Consider the following 15,552-nt stretch of genomic DNA (forward strand, 5'->3'; position numbering starts at 1 on the left):
TGGGTGGGTTACGCTTCGGCGGGTCGGTGTGGACTTGTTGGGCCGAAGGGCCTGTTTCCACACTGTAAGTAATCTAATCTAATCTAATCTAATCATAGACATGCTTTGCAGAGTTAGGACACAACGATATGCATTGGTTTTGATGGATTGAGAAATATACTGAAAAGAATGACAGTGGATCGGCAATGGTGAACATTGAAGAATAAATGGGTGAAATACAAATTGTATTTTTATTCTTGAAAGCAATAAACAAAAATATCAGTGCCAAGCCATGACTTGTGAGGGAAGCTAATATTATTGTTAGATGCAATAAAAAAAAGCAGTAAGAAAAAAAATAGACCTGAGGATTGGGAACAGTTTAGAAGTTGGCAAAGGAGACCAAAGGATCAATTAAGAAAGGGAATAGGGTTATGGAGTAAGCTTGTGGAGAGCAGTACGGACTGTAAATGTTTCTATGGTCATGTAAAGAGAAAAATCTTGGTCAAAACTAATGTAGGTCATAGGTCTCTTACAATCAGCAATAGGGGAATTTATAATGGTGAGCAAAGAAATGGTTGACAAGCTATATTCATACTTCACTTCCACCTTCACAAAGGAGGACTCGAATCCTAGAATCATTACAGTGTGGAAGCAGGCCATTCAGCCCATCAAGTTTACATCGACCCACCAAAGAGCAGCCCACCCAGACCCACCCCCTACCCCATCCCTGTAACCCTGTATTTCCCATGGCCAATTCACCCAACCTGCACATCTTTGGATTGTGGAAGGAAGCCAGAGCACCTGGACAAAATTCACACAGGCACAGGGAGAACATGCAAACTTCACACAGTTGCCCAAAGGTGGAATCGGACCCTGCTCCCTAGTGCTGTGAGGAAACAGTGCTAACCACTGTACCACCCCAGAAATATACCAGAAATGCTGGAGAATGCAGGGTTCAGTGAAAGGGAAGGACTGAAGCAAATCTGTATTAGTAGAGGAATAGAGTGAAGAAATTGATCGGATTGAAGGCTGATAAATCCCCAGAGCCCAATTAATCTGCATATCAGAGAAGTTAAGGATTGCCCTGAAAATAGTGGATGTGTTGGTTATCGTCTGACAAGACTCTTTAGACTGTTGAGCAGTTTATACAGATTGGAGGATAGTGAATGTAACCCCACTATTTAAAAAGGGAGGTAGAGAGAAAACAGGGAGTTGTACACCAGTGAGTCTGATGTCAGTAGTAAAGAGTGTGCGAGAGTATAGAGTATAGAACAATACTCTGTACTCTAAATCCAAGGAACTCATTATTGACTTTCAGCGGGATGTTACTCGTGCCCCCTTACACATTACTAACATAGAGGTGGAAAGAGTGGAGAGTGTCAAGCTCCTTGGAGTGGTCAGGATTTGCTGGCATTATGAGCTAGGTTGTTCTCAGTGCACCATTTTTCCAGTCTTTCACCTCTTTTCTGTAGTCTTTTTCATTGCCATCTGAGATTCGACCGACTATGGTTGTGTAATCAGCGAACTTGTAAATGGCATTAGTCTGGTATTTGGTAACGCAGTCATGGGTATACAGTCATAGGGGGCTGAGTACGCACCCCTGGGGGGCTCCAATGTTGAGTGTTAGTGAGGATGAAATATTGTCCCTAATCTTCACTGATTGTGCCCTGTGGGTCAGGAAACCGAGGATCCAGTTTCAGAGAGGGGGCTTAGTCTGAGATCACTAAGTTTCATAATTAGTCTCGAGGGGATAATAGTGTTGAAGGCTGAACAGTAGTCAATGAGTAGGCTTCTTACGTAGCTGTTCTTAGTGTCAAAATGTTCTAGGGATGAGTGAAAGGCAAGTGATGTGGCATCTGATGTGGATCTGTTGGTCTGATAGGCAAATTGGAGTGGGTCAGGGGTAGTGGGGAGGCTGGAGTTGATCAATGCCATGACCAGCTTTTCAAAAACTTCATGACCATCGAGGTTAGGGCCACTGGGCGGTAGTCATTGAGACATGCTGCATGAGCCTTCTTAGGCACAGGGATGATGTTGGCCCTTTTGAAACAGGCAGGGACAGTGGCCTGCTGCAGGGAGAGGTTGAAGATGTCCAAGAAGACCTCTGCCAGTTGATCTGCGCATGCATTGAGTGCACGGCCTGGTACTCCGTCTGGTCCCATTACTTTCCTTGGATTCACACGAAGGAAGACACATATAACCTCTGATACAGTGACTGTTGGGATAGGTTCGTCAGGACTTGTCGGAATAGTCGTTACCTCTCTGCTGAAATTCTGCTGAAAGCAAGCATAGAAGGCATTGAGATGATCGGGGAGGGAGGTGTCATCGTCTGCTATCTTGCATTGTCTCTTTTTTGCACTTGTGATATCATTCAGTCCTTGCCCTAGTCGCCAAGTGTCGTCGGGGTCAATAGTTTGATTCCGTATTGGTCCTTGACTGTCTTCTCCCCAGTCTGGAAATGGCTTGAGCCATCTCCTGTTTGCTGCCTAGTGACTTAGTTAGCCTGTTTGGTCAAGGCTGAGGCACTCTGGGTAGTTTCTGTTGTGACTTAGGCAGATATGGTTCCTTATGTCCTTTGTGTCCATGCTGGAGATGGACAAGGAAGCACATTTTCTCCCACAACGTTCAATAAGTCGAATTGCCTACACCCCCTATCTTCTGTGTTTCTATGAAATGAGTTATTGATCAGACTTCTCAGCCTCGTAGCCTTTTTGTTTGGCCATTCTCGTTCAGTTTTTGACTAATGGAAACCCTCAATTCAGATGGTGGGGTATTCAGCAGTGTTAATGCTGGTTAACATGACAGGAGATGGTTAGATTCTCTCTTTTCAAAGATCATTCTTGCCTCTTCATTGCTGTGTTACTTGCCACCCCTCAGTCCAAACCTGCACCTTAATAAGGCCTTGCATGAAGGCACAGATTATTTACCTGAAGAATTGTAAGTGACACTGAATCTTGTGCAGCCAAAACAAAAATGCCCATTTGTAACATTGTCATAGAGAAAACTTGATCGAAGCAGCTCAACATAATTGGGGCAGTTCTCTGAAGAAAGCCTTCAACCTTGTCCTGACATTGGAACAATTAGCCTCCTACAAGCTTTGTGCCAAGTGTGTTTCCAATCAGTGGAGAATCTTTCTCCTTGATTCTCATTTACCTCAATTTTGCTCCACATCAATGCACCACTCCTTCCACCCACCTCTTCGTACCCCCACCCCGGGCCCACCCCCAGTCAAATGTTGCCTTGAAATGGCTGTCATGAGCAAGTAACGATATAGCTTCTGGTTTAAAATAAATTACCTCAGACCTGTGAGATGTAAGTGTGCTTTGAGATTGCAAAATCTTTTATTTTGTTGAAAACTCAATAAAGTATAATATTATGGAAAACAAAAAACAAAAATCTGGAGGTAAGTGGCATCTAAAATGAGTGTTGGCAAGCAGATTGAAAAGTGTGCCTTAATAGTGCTGTCAGTGACATCTTCCATCATTTTGATTGAGATGAATTGATAGCATGTTAATTGGTCAGATTGCATTTGCCCTACCTTTTTTGTGAACAGGAGTTTTGCAGCATTGTAATCATACTGGAACAACTGTCTGAGCTTTGCTGTTTGTTATGAAACACAAACCTTTAGTGTTTTGTTCATTTTTTGTGTGAAACGGTCTTAATTCAGAACCACAGGTAATGTGCAAGCTCAAGTACAAGTTCAACATAAGTAGCTGTGTTCAAGTAACAATGTTGTTCAGGGTGGGAATGACCCCTATATATTGTCATGAATGTGTTCTGCCGAAATCTCTTTTTTTTTGAGGTTATGGTTTCATAATTCGGAGGGTAAATAATTTAATGATAGTGGAGAACAACATGCCATAAAAGGTGTTGTGGTTAATGCCTCACTGAAGGGCACTCCTTACATTGGTCTTCTGGACACATGCCCAGATATCTTCCAGGCCTTTTTTTAAAATCAAAAAGCCAGAAGTTAAAAGATACTAGGTTATAGTCCAAAAGGTTTATTTGAAATCACAAGTTTTCAGAATGCAGCGCTCCAAAAGCTTTTGATTTCAAATAAACCTGTTGGATCATAACCTGGTGTTGTAAGTTTCTGATCTTGTTCATCCCAGTCAAACATCGGCACCGCCACATCAAATGAACAAAGCAGGTTATATTACATGGATTATAAGTCTGATATCACATTTTAACGATACAATAAATATTTGAGGTAAAATTAATTTTGTTTTTCTTTGTATGGTAAAGCTATATTGAATAATACTTCTCAAAAGAGATGATTATCTATTCAGGAATATAGTTAACTGTTGTTTAAGGAATTACTACTGAAGACAATGCCAAACTGAGGGTAGAGCTTGCAGAGGGGTTTGGGTGAAGACAAAGGAGGAATTTGTCTTACTCAAAGTTTACACATTCTGCAGGTAATAGAAAAGGTAAAATATTTGTGAGCCCACCAAATAAATTAGCTTTATTTGGGGAAGTAAAACACCATTTTTGCTCATTAAGGAGAATATAACACTTAGAGAACTTGCTTGATTGCATGATACTTTCAGAACAGACATAATAACAAGAACTTAATGAAATAGTGTCTCAAGCAATTATCTATAATCAGCATGCTGTCTCTCTCATTTAAAATAAAAACCTCTTATCAAGATTTGTATCAACTTTGGCTGAGAGATATTGAATCATTTGCTTCGTCTCCTGCTGGTTCATTGTCTCTTAGCACTGACGAGAAGTCCATAAGGCCATTTCTATCAGGAATGATGTGAGACAGTTTTAGACAATTCTTAGACATTGGGGGGTTGTGGCAGTATGGGAAGTTATTCAAAAAGCTGATGATACAAAATATACTGCAATTTCAGCAATTTCCTTATTACTCAGCGATTCGTTCTTTGTAAAACAGTAAAACTGACTGGAATCTACATGGCTAAATACACATCATTTAATGATTGTGACTCTTAGAACTGGTTTGAATACTTAGAAATAGGTTGAGGATATATTTCTATTTCTATTTCCACTTAACTCAGGACAGCTGTTGAACATTGCTTAGTGATATACCGGTTTGTAAATTATCCTAATAATTTTTGCTATCTTGGTGTTCATTATAAACCTCTATGAATGCCATAGGATATTCTGCAATAAAAATTTATCTTGTTGATTTGCACTGTTCAAAATGTCCCAATACCTCCTGATTAGTTACCGTGCTGTTTTCAGCACAGTCACTATAGGATCTGTGGAGGATATTTCCTGCCAATAATGCTGAGTGACAATTTGGATCCAAGCCACTTGGAGAAACGGAAACCAAGATAACTTGCTTTGTCTCTAGAATTTATTAACTACGCAGTCTTACAGTTCCTTTCACACACCAAGTCCAACTGTGTTTTTTTTAATAAACCACAATCAAATCATCCGTTTAACAATGAAAGAATTAACAAGCAATATCTACCAGACTATTCTCCTTTGTCTTTACCAGGAGAATTAATCAGTCAGTCAGTTAATCACAATTAGCTTTACTACATCTTCAGACTTTTGTGTGAACTCTGGGAAACCCGACGTATGCACTTCACCTTCTGAAATACACACCTGACCACGTGATTTTTTTTTTCTCTCTCATGTGTTTTCACATGGGTTTACACTGAATCCTGTGAGAGGCTGTGAGTAGCATGGATGCAGAGGTGAGCCTGCTGAAAGGTTCTCCAACATAGTAGCCAGCTTCCACTAACTTTTCAATGTCTCCCTAACCTAACCCCAGCCAACCTTCTCAAGTTCTTTATGTTGCCCATGAACTCTCATAATTTCCATGCCTCTTCTGCTTTCCCTTGCCACCCCCATACTCCCATGTATTCTCTATGGCTACTCACCTCGTCTGCTCTGTGTATAGACCCCAGGAGCCAGCAATAACCATGGGAATTATATTAAATCAAATAAAACTCTGAATTTGACACTGAACTAAGAATGCAAGTAAACTGCCAGTAATGCAAGTTTGCATATTCCTCTTGGGAGCATATGCTCACTAACTAGAGCAATTGTTGCTCAGTTCAACTGAATGAGACTGGTCAGTAGTGATTCAACTGGACTTTGGAGCTACCAAAAGTAAATGGAGTTTTAGCTACCTGCTTATTTTCTTTCTCCTCTTCCTTCAGCCTTCCTGTTTCTGTTGCTTAAGTTTTCTTTTTTTATTGTTCCTTCCTTTAAAAATCTGCACTCTTAAATGTTTTCCATTTAACCTATTTTAATTCTTTTTAAGTATTGTTTTATATTTTAGTTTTTCTTTGCTGTTCAATGTTTCTTATTACATTTTCCCTCCCTTTTATATTTTTATCTCGCCTATTTTCCTTGTAGAATATTTTCGCCAATGTTAAAGAAATGATAAATACCTTCTTCATACCTGAGGTCTGAGACTGTTGAACATAAGATCATTGTACTGATTTTAAGTGCGTTCTTTTTCAATGCTGAGTTCCTACTTTTCTCCCAAAGATACCTTTTGCTAAGGTTGGGTTCTGTGAGCAGGATTTGTTTTTCTAATATTATGTGGTGTCCATTGTTCATATACAAGTTTCAACAATAAGTATTGATAAGCTATTCAAGAAGCATCAGAAATCAAAATATGTGACCTCAATCCTGCCTTCATTTGGGGTTCAAACATTTTCTCATCTACACATAATCACTAGTACCAAGCATTCTGGTTAATGTTCTGTCTATCAGTTAGGTACTAAGCACAATTGCACCATGATTGGCAGACCATGGAGGAACATGAGACCTTCATTGTATGTCCAGTTCATTTTCTAAGCATGTTGATCAACTGAGAAGCTTCATCTGGAGCATATTTCTAAATGAGTAACAAGCAAAAAGATATGGTGAGTTTAATTGTTTGAGAATTACCCTGGTAAAAATGGGATTTGTGTCAAGTCTGAGGTGAAATAAAAACAGGTATTGTGAGCTTTACAACAGATCAGTGCAAATCGTTTTGTTTTTGTACAGTGTAGGGAGCAGTTTAGTATCTTTACTCAAAATTGCAACATAGCCTGGGACTGTGTAAGAAAAGTTTGGAGTGGGAGAGCAAGTATTTAAGACTGTTCTCCAAACGTAATCCACATTGATTTGGTTCAAAGTTATGCATTGCAAGTTTCTCACCAGCATTTTGATTAAGATGAATACTGAGTTTCACTTGCCAAGTGAAAAATACATCATTGTATGATGATAAGTTTATCCTTTTGTATTTGCCTGGAGACTAAGAAAAACTTGAACTGTACATACCACCAGGGTAAAAAGCTGCTGACGAAGTTTGTGTTGTTGATCGTAGAATTAATTCAAATTGCTTAATGGATTAATATCAGACAGATATTGGCTTAATTGCAATTTTTTCTGATGGATATCCATTGACAATAGAAATCTATAACTTAGAGTCATAGAGATGTACAGCATGGAAACAGACCCTTCGGTCCAACCAGTTCACGCCGACCAGATATCCCAACCCAATCTAGTCCCACCTGCCAGCACCCGTCCCATATCCCTCCAAACCCTTCCTATTCATATACCCATCCAAATACCTCTTAAATGTTGCAATTGTACCAGCCTCCACCACATCCTCTGGCAGCTCATTCCATACACTTATTACCCTCTGTGTGAAAAAGTTGCCCCTTAGGTCTCTATTATATCTTTCCCCTCTCACCGTAAACCTATGCCCTCTAGTTCTGGACTCCCCATCCCCAGGGAAACGACTTTGTTTATTTATCTTATCCATGCCCCTCATAATTTTGTAAACCTCTATAAGGTCTCCATTATGGTTTGTGCAGCTGGAAGAAGTGTTTACACGCTACTTATAATTACCATAGTGATGGTTTATGGGGGAAAAACAACTCCAAGAAAAATTAGTTAATGCTGTTTTGATTAACTTCTATTGTTAGTAACAGATTGTCAGAAGTAATTGCACTTCATGAAGGATGGATCATGTGATCTGTGACATGAGATGGACTTGTAGACTGTAACCTGGGTTAAAGTGTGAGCTGTAAGCAGGAGTCAAAGTATTTTTGATCAAGTGCGTTTTTGAGAGTTACCTTTTGATTTTTGGGTCTCTCTCTTGGTTTTCAGGGGTTCCTTTTAATTCCTTTTTCGTTGTCCCCAATTTCATATTTGAGTAAGTGATGTAGCCATGTTCTAAGAATAGTTTCTGTATTTATATTGACAAATGGGTACTTGGACTGTCTTGCAGCAGAATGAGTAAAATTCATCAATATGCTCAACAATTAGTAACACTTGATTAAACTTAAATCCTCAACACATGAGGAAAATAGTAGCTTCCTGGACACCACCATACCTATATTGGTAAAATACCACAGGCATTACTGAGCACAAGTATTTTTTTTTGCTAAATAACTGACACATACACACAAAAAGCCATTGTTCTAAACACCTTCCACAGACTGATGATATTATAACTAATGTGTTTCCATCGTGTGCGTAAGGCTGGAAGGTTTTAACCTGGCAGTTACTAAGCATTGTTTTACATCTCCTCTCATCCTCCAAGTTAAAATTAATAATTGGCAGTATTCATTACAATCACAAGCCTACATAATCCCCATTCCACAGTTCTGGAACATATGAAGCCTCATTAATTTGTTAGGACTTCATTATCTTACTGGTTTCAGATTTTCCTGACTCCTGAATAATTGAATTATTTCTTTGTTCGCAGGCTTAATTTATTTTTTTCTTTTTTCATTCTCTCTATTACAGTTCCTCCCAGCCTATCTTCTTCCCACCTCCCACTTCTTACATCCCCTTTCTTCTCCTCACCCCACCCACCCTAATTCCTCAGAACCTTTCTTCTTCTCCTCCCTCTTTCCTTTGCAGCCTTTATCTTCTTCCGCTGCAGGCACTCTTACCTGGCTCGCAGCCTCGTAATTCCACCCTCCCACCCCCTATCTTTGGAAATTCCTCCGTCAAGGGGGCTTGCTGCTCCCCTGAATTGTCCCCCTTCCTCCTGGAACCTAGTAGAGAGACTGTCAACAGCGAACCTGCTTGACCCTAGTAAAAGACTCCCCTCACGCCAGCATTAGCAGAGGTTGCCCTCAAGTCTCCTTGCACAAAGCATCCCTGGAGCCTTGCTCACTTTTTCTCATCATTACCTAATTTAGCAGAAATGTGAGAGAGAACCAGCCTGTGTTTGGACGAGCTTCTCCTCATCATTTCTTTCAATTTTACTAATGGGGGTAACTTTTTATTGGTTGTCCCTGTGACTGAATTCTCCTGGATGTTTTTGGGACTTTCGGGTGTGAAATTGTGAATTTGGAGCATTGGTTGTGATTGGCTGCCCTGCAGTACTGTATCCAGAAGTTGTTTGTAAAGTTGACCAATGCTCTGGAATATCCCACAATTACCCCAAGATGATTGGGGATAAACCTCAGAACTACATGTTGTTCACTTACTGGGATTGGAGTTGAGGGGATAAAATGTGCTTATTCTGCAGAGAGAGCTGGGAAAATGAATTGAGTATTTTATCTTAGTGTGCCAAGTTTCAGAATTTTCTCCCTTTTCACAAATGTGGCGTCCTATTTGGTCAGATTCCAACCACACATCCATGTAATCCCGACATCTCTGAAAGTTAGCTTGACTTTGCCTGCGCCACAGCTCACTGATGGCTTCATTTATGCTTTTGTCACCTCTCGTCTTAATTATTCCCACAAACTCTTGTTTAGTTTCTCACATTCCAAACTTGAGGTCATCCAAAGCTCTGCTACCTGTTTCCTCACTTATACCTCATTTCCCGCCCTCACTGATCAAGGTTTGGTTCCCAATCAAGCAATGTCTCAGTTTAAAATTCTCATCTGTATTTTCAAACCACTCTCAGGTCGCGCCTCTCCCTATTTCTGCAATCTGCTCCAGTTGTCAAGCCTCCTAAGATCCATGTATTCCTCTAGTTCTAGCTTAACAACCATTTTAATTGCTATGCCATTGGCAGCCATGTTTTCAACTGCTCAGACTCTAAACTTTGGAACGCCCACCTAAATTCCTTTGTAGACTTTCCTTCATCTCCTTTTGAGGCTTGGTGTCGAATTATGCTTGTTAGTGTTTCTGTGAAGTGTCTTGGAATGTTTATTTGATTTAGAGAAACTACTTAGATACAGATTATTGTTATTAATTAAGTCCCTCTTAAATATAATTGAATAGCTCCGTCAAGTGTTCTTCCACACACTCGTGCTCACTCTTTTTTTTGTCTGCAGTTGGTCAGTGTTGCATATATCCTGAAATATATACATTGATATCAAAAGCAGTATTTTGCAATGCTCAATTTTTTTTTTTGGGCTTGTATTAATCCCATGCAATGCACTTGAAAAATAATCCACACCACCCTGGACCTCTCATTAGACATATTGCAGGTATTAACACAAGTGGGGTCTGTTAAGTGAGCAGAAGCAGAACCAAGTATTTGTAACAATGGAGGGTTAAGAAACTATTGGCTTCTGTGTCAGGTTGTGTTTTCTCTAAACTAGAGATTCTTGGATTTCACACACTCAAGGCAAATGGCATACTGGTCATGGAATTGTCAATGGAATTGAAGAGCAAGAATAAGACATTGTCACCAAAAATGTATGGCGTTTGGTCCATAATGATGTTCAAGGAGGTGACATAGTATTCAGAACTGCATTTAACTTCTAGAATGAGGGTTGTCTTACAGTAATTGTTAGTAAATTAGGCCTTTAAGTTTTAAATTAGATTCCCTACAGAGTGGAAACAGACCCTTTTGCCCAACTAGTCCACATCGACCCTCCAAAGAGCAACCCATCCAGACCCATTCCCCATATTTACCCCTGACTAATGCACCTAACTCTATGGGCAATTTAGCATGGCCACTTCACCTAACCTGCACATCTTTGGATTGTGGGAGGAAACCTGAGCCCCCAGAGGAAACCCACGCAGACACGGGGAGAATGTGCAAACTCCACACAGACAGTCACCTGAGGCTGGAATTGAACCCGGGTCCCTGGCGCTGTGAGGCCGCAGTGCTAACCACTGAGCCACCGTGCTCCCCCCAAGTTTAGAAGAAGAGCAACATTCAAGGTTATGAAGTGGTTTCACAGGGTAAACACGGTGAGGTATAGAGCAATATCAAAATAAGAGAATGATAGTTTAAAACTGGGATGAGGAGAAATTCCTTCACTGAGGGCACGTGAATTTTTGCAGTTGTCTACCCAGAAGGTTGTGGCTGCTCCATCATTGACTATATTCATGACTGAGATTGATAATGTTTTGATCACTCATAGGATCAAGGGATATGGGAGTGGCTAGGAAAGTGAGTTCAGTACATAAAGGTAGAATGTCAGCCATCATCATATCACCTATTACAAGGTCAAGATGCTGAATGGTCTACTCCTTCTGATTCACATTCCTGAAGGAAAATTGTTAACTTAGGGCAATCACTACTTGTTGTTTGGACATATCCTAGTGTCTGCAGTACAGTCTACTCCAACTACCTGTTTTTTGTGATTTTGTGTATCTGTGCAAAACCTACTGTGCAAATCCTAATTTTCTGCCCCTGCAACTCTAATCTTCACTTGTCTGTAGTTTTTAAAGACAAAAGAAAAAGCAAGTATACATTTTGGAATGGAACGTATGCACTGTGTCTCGCACTGCGCATGTGCAGCCCGCCATGTTTGTCACTTGTGAAAATTACCATTTATGAGATTTTTGAGGAACATAACTCTGGCACACATTGGGACTTACTTGTCTCCAATATTTGGAGAAATGTTTGCTGCAACCATTATGCAGTTCTGCACAACAGGTTAATAGAGCTACAAGACTGAAATGACTTTGAACTGCATTGAAAAGACCTCATCAGAAAGGTCCTACACAAAGTAGAAGTTTATCTTGTCAATGTTTGCATTAATGTTGAATGCAGCAGGGACCCATGAAGGGTTGGACAGAGTCACTAAATTTTTTCATGTGTGCATCTTTTCTGGAGTGCAAGCTGATTGGGTATGCTGAAGCAATTCTAAAGAAGAATCACGTCAAACTCAGTTTCTCTCTCCAATGATGCTGTTAGACCTGTTGAGTTTTTCCAGCATTTCTGTTTGTATCCGATTTCCAGTATTTTGCTGTCATTATTCTGAAGGATATATAGACAACACCATGTTGAGTTCCTTAATCTTTGCTTCCTCAGAGGGTAAGACAGAAACAAGACAGCATTGAAAGGCTTCCTTATCATCATGCAAATGAGACAACTTGCAGGGTAATGATTTCACAGTGTAAGAGGTACATGGTCTGTTGATTTCCCCACTCATACCAAGATGTTTATTTCATCCACTGGGAAATACCTGAAGCTGGGGAAATTCCTAGAAAAAGCCATGGTTAGGTTTAAGAAAACTTGCATACATTTGAAGCATCGAGATCGACAGCAATAGGCGTGAAAACTTTATTTTTTAATGGTAATAAACCAGTTGCCTTAATTTCAGTTTGATTGGAGGCCGCATATTATATCTGCAAAAAGAAAGTATCTATTTGTAGTTGCAGTAGCACTAAAACAATTCCTGAGGAAAGTGCAATTTATTAGATTTCAACTTTGTGCAAATGAAGACAGCTTTTTATTCCTTCATGGGATGCAGGCATTGGTTCATGGAGTTCTTTTTTTAAAAATGGGAACAATTTGTTTGACTTTTTAAATTAATGTTGTATCTAAGCAGGGAAACACTAATACCATCCAAGTCCATGCAATAAAGCAGAATGTCATAACTGCACTTATCTTCAGTTGATAGCTTATACACTGGATCACATCAGAACATACTTTCATCTTATGTAATAACAGAGCATTTAGGAATATGTAATATAATCAAGCAAAATCAGTGTGGCTTTCATGAAGGGGAGGTCATGCTGGACAAATTTATCAGAATCTTTGAGTAAGTAACAAGCAAGAAGATAAAGGGTAAGAAGTGGATGTAGAATATTTTGATATTCAGAAGACATTTGATAAGGTTTTACATGTTGGGCTGCTTCATGAGTGTCCATGGTGTTGGATGTAGTATATTTGCATGATTGGAAGATTGGCTAGGTAACAAAAGGCAAGAAGTTTGGATAAGGGTGGCATTTTCAGGATAACAACCTATAACTAGTGGAGTACCACAGGATCCCGTGCTGGGGCCACAGTTATTTACAGTGTGTATTAATTACCTGGATGAAGAAAGTGAAGGCACTATAACCTAGTTTATTCATTGTACAAAAATAAGGAGGTAATTAAATGGTGAGGATGACACATGGTACAAAAGAGATGTAGACAGGGTAATTGAGTGGGCAAAAACTTGGCAGGTGTGTATAACGTGAATGCAAAGTGGGAAAATGTGAGGTTAGGCATGTTGGCAAGCAAAATAGAGGAGCTGAATAATATTTAAATGGAAAAAGACTGCAGAAACCTAAGGCATGGAGAGATTTGGGAATCTTATGCATAAATCTCAATCCAGTATCCAAGTTCAGTGGGTAATAAAGAAGGCAATTGGAATGTTGGCCTTCATTTAAAGGGAATGAAACATAAAAATTGGGAAATCTTGCTAATATGATACAAGGCACAGTCAAACCACAGCTGAATTTGGGCCCCTGATCTCAGGAAAGATTTGCTGGCGTTGGAGGCAGCCCAGAGAAGGTTCACTAGGTTGATCCTGAGCATGTATGTACTATCTTATGAGTAGGTTGCCCCTGTACTCATTGGGGTTTAGAAGATTGAGAGGCAACATTATTGAAACATAGAAGATTCTTACGGGGCTTGCCAGGTAAGAGATGGAAAAGTTGTTACCCCTTGTGGGAGAATTTAGGACAAGAGGACTTAAGAGGGGGGTTGCCATTTTAGACAGAGTTGAGGAAGAATTTCTTCTGATTGTTGTGAATCATTTCCTAATTCAAAAGATGAGGGCATCACTAGATAGGCCAGCATTTAATGCCCATTCTCACCGACCGAGGACAGCTAGAACACACATGGAGGCCAGACCAGGCCAAGATGTCAGTTTCTTTTCCTAAAGAACGTTAGTGAACCAAATGGATTTTTCCATTAGTTATCAATGGATTCATGGTCAACAATAGACACCACATTCCAGACTTTTATTGAATGTAGATTCCAGCACCTGCTATGGTGGGATTCGATCCCAAGTCCTCAGAACATTACCTTGGTCCCTGCATGAACAGTCCAGCAAAAATATTACTAGGCCATCACCTCCCTTTCTCTGTGGAATTCCTTATCATGCAGGGTTGTTGAGGTTTGATTATTAAGTATATTAAAGGCTGAGATCGACAAATTTTAATTAATATAGGAATCAAGGGTTCTGGGGAAATGGCAGGAAGGTGGAGTTGCTCAGCGATGATTTCATTAAATGGCAGAGCAGACTTGGTGGGCTGAATGGCCTGCTTCTATTCCTCCATTTACTGGCCTTACTGAAGGCCCCATATTTTACAAACTGAACTCGCCAGGTGTACACTGTCAGGAATGTGAGGAAACTTAGTTGGCAGGATTCGATACTGCCTGGGGAGTCCTGAATGGATTTCAACACCAGCTCATTAACTCTTGGGCAATGGCTATCGGCGTGTTAGTGGACTTTATAACTGAGCCAAGACCTTCAGTGGCAGCGATCAGAGCCGAGTGTCGAATTCTTGTCTGTTCAGTTTATCATGGATTCAAGGCTTGCTATTCCTTTACAAGTAAGTGGGCATCCTGCAAGATCCCACACCAATTAGAGTTTCTATTTCCTTTTTACTTGTGCATTGCTTGTTGGTATGTTCTGCAGGTGAAAATAATTAACATGTTAACATTCCTCATGTACATAAGGATACTTTAGGTTTTAATACCACTGGGTGCAATTCGCTGAGTCAACCATGCTGTTTAGCTTCTGAAAGCGCAGGATGTGTAATTTGTATCTATCTATTTATTTTTGTGACCATGTTGTGAAATACAATTGCCAACATAGTATTAAGTTAAGGATATTGGAAGGTACACACAATATCATTAGTTACATGGCTAGGTGATAAAGGTTGAGGTTTGAAACTTCGTAGGAACTGACCTTTTCTTTATCTGTTCATGGGATGTGGGTGTTACTAGCTAGGCCAATGATCATCGTCTGTTGAGTTGTTGATATGGAGGAAGGGTCAGCCACATCACTGAGAGTCTGGAATGGTGTAAAAGCCAGACCAGGTCAGCCTGTAGATTTCCTTCCCCAAAGGACATCAAACCTTATTTCACAGTTGCTTGTTAACATAATACCTTTATGCTTTCATGAATTAACAAGGACATTGCATGTGTCTAGAGGTCTATAAAGATCTTCAACTTTTCTTAACAATTTATAAGGAGAGAGAAGACAAACTGTCAACAAAAGCTACATCTCAACCTCTTGAGGAAAGAAGGGGTGGTTATGTATGGTTGACTGTTAATAGACAATAGGTGCAGGAGTAGGCCATTCTGCCCTTCGAGCCTGCACCACCATTCAATATGATCATGGCTGATCATCCTTAATCAGTATCTTGTTCCTGCCTTATCTCCATAACCCTTGATTCCACAATCCTTGAGAGCTCGATCCAACTCTTTCTTAAATGAATCCAGAGACTGGG

The 15,552-nt window shown here is 40.1% G+C and overlaps 1 protein-coding gene and 1 long non-coding RNA gene across 2 annotated transcripts in view; both read left to right on the plus strand.

The window, feature by feature from the left end:
- LOC122554432 overlaps positions 1 to 685 on the plus strand; it is a 6,479-nt gene extending 5,794 nt beyond the window's left edge. The window contains exon 3 of the long non-coding RNA XR_006312993.1: positions 321 to 685. This is a non-coding gene — a long non-coding RNA (uncharacterized LOC122554432). The remainder of the gene's footprint in view (positions 1 to 320) is intronic.
- Positions 1 to 15,552, plus strand: part of jak1 (Janus kinase 1) — a 121,991-nt gene that overhangs the window by 10,826 nt on the left and 95,613 nt on the right. The gene's annotated exons all lie outside the window — the stretch shown is intronic.

The sequence above is a fragment of the Chiloscyllium plagiosum genome, chromosome 11 (assembly GCF_004010195.1).
Source record: "Chiloscyllium plagiosum isolate BGI_BamShark_2017 chromosome 11, ASM401019v2, whole genome shotgun sequence".
NCBI classification, from domain to species: domain Eukaryota; kingdom Metazoa; phylum Chordata; class Chondrichthyes; order Orectolobiformes; family Hemiscylliidae; genus Chiloscyllium; species Chiloscyllium plagiosum.